Genomic DNA, 4,434 nt, shown 5'->3' on the forward strand with positions numbered 1-4,434 from the left:
CTGGGCCGATTAGGGGGCTGGGCAGCCCCTCACCCCATTTCTAAATGGTCAGGCCCTGGTGGATGAGGGCCCCATGGCCCCCCTCCCCTATTAAGAATATCTTTTAAAAAAAGGACGGGGGATGGGGTCCTTGGGTGGTATCCCATAGCCCCATCCTCTATTACGAATAGGCTGGGTCCCAGGGAATGGGTTCCTAGGTCTGAAATCCGCCAGGGAAGGGGGGTGATGCGGCACTCCCCTCCCCATTGCAAAAAAGCACGGCCCCGGGGGATGGGGTCCCTGGGGTCGAAGTTGGCCCAGTAAGGGGGGCCACGTGGCCCCCTTCCCCCTAAAATTGTTTTGAAAAAGCCGCCCCCGGGCGAAGTCGCCTGAGGGCCCCATCCCCCCTTCTCAACCACTCTGCAGAGGGGCCTCCTGGCACACATCTTGTTGGGGGATGAAGTTTCCTTGGCTTGTGAGGGTCCTTGGGGACCAAGAGCCCCCTTCTGTTACCTCCAGTAAGTCCCTCGCAGCAGGATTGCTGAGAGGTCATCTGTGACCCGCCCCCTGTCTCCACAACTCTGCAAACGCACCTCCTCACACACTACTGGTTAGGGGATCAAGTCCCCATGTATGCTGAGGGTCCTTGGGGGCCAAGAACCCCTCCTGTTACTGGCAGTAAGTCCCACACGGTGGCATTGCCGGGAGCTTGTCGGAGGCTCTGCCCCCTTTCTCCACCACTCTGCAAAAGTGCCTCCAGGTGCACTACTGATTGGCGGATGCAGTCCCTTGTATGCTGAGGGTCCTCAGGGCCAACAACCCCTCCTGTTACCTGCAGTATGTCCCACACAGCAGGATTGCTGTGAGCTCGTGGGAGGCCCTACCCCCTTTCCTCACCTCTCTGCAAATGCACATCCTGGAGCACGACTAGTTGGGGGAAGAAGACCCCTTGGCTGCTGAGGGTCCTTAGGGGTCAACAACCCCTCCATTTACCTTCAGTAAGTCTCACTCAGCAGGATTGCAGAGAGTTCAACGTAGACCCTGCCCTCTTTCTCCACCACTCTGCAAACACAACTCCTTGTGCCCTACATGTTGGATGGCCCAAGTCCCTTTGGATGCTGATGGCCCTTGGGGGCCACAAAACCCTCCTGTTACCAGCAACAAGTCCTAAAGAGTGGGATCGCTGAGAGCTCGTCGGAGGCCCTGCCCCTTTCCCCACCACTCTGAAAGCACACCTAGTAGTTAAAAACCCAAAGAAATTCAGTCCTACACAGATCTTCTCCAGCTTTCAACAGGTTGGCTTGGAGGCCCGGAGGTCTCCAGTGAACCAGCTGGTTTTCTTGTTGGTGTGACTGTTGAAGGGTTTCTTGATCGGGGCAAGTGTGTTGGTGCAGTCGTTGATCCACTTTCTGAGGTTGCGGGCGGCGGTGTCGGGGTAGGTGGGGTGGACGGGTGGGCTCTGGGTGAGGGTGGTGGTTAGCTGGTCTTCGGTGACTTTGCTCCAGCAGCGGTGAGGCATCTGTTGGGTGCGGTGGTGCGTGGTGGGTTTCTTGAAGGTGAAGTGGATGCAGCGATGGTCGGTCCAGTGGAGTTTGGTGGTGTGGTTGAAGGAGACGAAGGGGCTTGTGGAGAAGATGGGGTCAAGCGTGTGACCGGCGGAGTGGGTGGGTGGGTGTTGTGACGAGTTGTCTGTGTCGGAAGTTGGCTAGGTTGTCGATCAGGTTGGTGGAGTTGGCGTTGTTGTTGTGCTCGAGGTGGAAGTTCAGGTCCTCGACGAGGATGTAGTCCGTGGAGGCGAGGGCGTGTGTGCTGACGGAGTCGGTGATGGAGTCGCTGAACTGTGGTCAGGGTCCGGGGGGTCTGTAGATGAGGGTTCCTCTGAGGGTGGTGTTGGGGTCAGTGTGGATCTGGAAGTGCAGGTGTTCGGCGGTGCTGAGGGTGTCGTCGGTGTTGGTCGAGACTGCTCCACATGAATAATACAAGGAAGTATGCAAGCTAACCTGGTCGCAATAATTTTAGCATACAGTTTACAGTCTTCATTTATTAAAGAAATAGGATGGTAATTGGTAACCAGAGAAAGGTCTTTATCTGGTTTCGGGAGGACAATAATCAGAGTTTCAGTAAGCGACCCTGAAGTAGACCCTGTATTACTAAAATGTGAAAACAAAGAAAGCAGGTGTGATGAAAGGTGAGATGAAAATTCTATATAAAATTTTGCAGGAATACTATCAGGACCCAGAGATTTCTTTAATTTTAGCAATTTGGGGGAGGCGTCAAGATGGCGGTCGCACTTTAAGAGTGCTCTGGACCCCCCATCCGTCATCCGCCTTCATCCTACCTACTGCAGTGCCCTTCCTTTGCCCACACCGGGCCGCCTGTGTTCGCCATCCCCGACGCTCTCTGCTGCTTCGTTCCTGGGTCCTGCAGGCTGTCCCTGAGGCTCGCGGGGCTCCCGCTGGCCTGGAAGATCGTCGCTAAGACAAAATGGCGGCCCGCGCGTTTTGCAGGTAGTGACGGCTCCTCCACTAGAGCCCTGGGACGATCTCCCCGACTCCCCGCGGTGGACGGAGAACCTGCTGCGGACCAAGGAGCCCAAGGCCGGGACTGAGGCGAACTGGCCCTCCCCTTCGGTCCCCGCCGCGGGAGTCCGGTGTCCGATGCTGCACCAAGATGGCGGCCCCCTGAGGTGCTCCGGCCTGCTGGGTCCGCTGCTTGCCGCCTGCCTCCCCCAGCGTACTTCCACGCCTGTGACATCGGCGCCCCTCTCGCTGGCGGTGGGGCCGGTCCTGCAGTGGATCTGCCTGATCCGCCGCTGGAGCGGAGCTCTCGCGGCGGCCCCCCCGCCCTGACCCTGGGAGGACTGCCGCACCATTGGGAAACCTCGGGCACCCGCGGTTTCCGTACCTGCTGCCCAGACGACCCTGGACAAATTTGCTATGGTTGAAAAGGGGACTGGCGCGGACAGGTTGCCGGGCCCTGGCGCGGCTGGAGGAGACTTACAAACTATCCTTCAAGCGATCTCGACCTCACAGACATCGGTTAAAGCCAAGATAGGGGAGGTAAAGATAGACGTATCTCTTATCCGTCAGGACCTCCGCAAGGCCACGGAGCGCCTCACGGAGGCTGAATCCCGGATCTCCACGGTCGAGGATGATGTCTCCACCATCAAGGCCCAAATGGCTCGTCTCCAATCGCAAACCGCTGAGCTTCACCGTCGGGCTGAGGATGCGGAGAACAGGGCGCACCGGAACAACCTACGCCTCCTGGGATTCCCGAAGGGGGTCAAACAGGCAGATGCGGCCACCTTCCTAGAGGAATGGATCCGCACCTGGATGCCAAAGGACAAGCTCTCCCCATGGTTCGCGATTGAGCGTGCCCCTCGCTCCTTGGCCCCCAAACCACCACCGGGAGCCCCTGCTCGACCTTTCATCCTTCGTGTTCTCAACTATCAGGATCGAGATGCCATTTTGAGAGCCGCTCGGGAGTTGGGGCAGGTACACCACCGAGACTCCAAGATAATGATTTTTCCCGACTACTCGAGAGAGGTCCAGTCCCAGCGCCGCTCCTATGAGGAGGTGAAACAGAAACTTAGGGCGATGCACCTCCGATATGGACTCCTCTTCCCAGCCCGGCTTAAGGTCTTCTTCCAGGGTCGGACCCTCTTCTTCGATTCCCCGCAGGCAGCGTGGACCTGGGCCACGGAAGAAACACCCCTCCAGCTGCAGGCGACCCGTTCTCCGCCCCAAATGGCCCCACACCACCTGGGCGATGCTGCATCCAAGCCCAGGCGACACAGGACTGGATCCCGCAGGAGGGGGCACGTGGGGTGCGGAGCTCCCGCTCGCCGGGCCCTGGTGCCCAGCAGGCCTCCCCTGAGGCACGGCAACGCGACCCTGAACCGACCTCGCAGACCCCGTCCCTGATTGACCTGCGTTCGGCCCCTGGGCCCGCCGACACCCTGCGACGTGCCGTTTCTGACACTGACCTCTCCAGAAGTCCGAGGTTTCGTGACTCCGAAGGTGACTCTGACCCCTGATTGAACGCGACTTTGTACTGACCTGCTTTGACTGGAACCCTGAGACTCACGCCCGGATCCGAGGAGCCAGGACCGGCTTCGGCTGAGCCTGTGGCTCAGCGCTCCTGTGGCTCCCTGAGCCCCACGTCTTAGGACATGGAGTCCTCCCTGCACCGCCATGGAGGCGTTGGCCTGTTCACAGACTGTCATTCATCTGCTACTGTACCTGGATGGTGATGTTTTTGTTTTTGTTGGCACTGCTGGTTTATATCCTACATCATGGAGGGGGGTCCTCCCTATTGGTGTTCTAGCTATAGTCCCTACCCTTAGCTAACCGTTTTAGTTTAGCACTTGTCCTAAGAGGTTGTAGCTAGTTAAGGGCGGCAGATGCTTCCCGTTTCGAAGTATAGGGTGGGGGGAGTTGGGGGGATGGGGGGGGG

Source organism: Lissotriton helveticus, chromosome 2_1 (genome assembly GCF_964261635.1).
Source record: "Lissotriton helveticus chromosome 2_1, aLisHel1.1, whole genome shotgun sequence".
Lineage (NCBI taxonomy): Eukaryota > Metazoa > Chordata > Amphibia > Caudata > Salamandridae > Lissotriton > Lissotriton helveticus.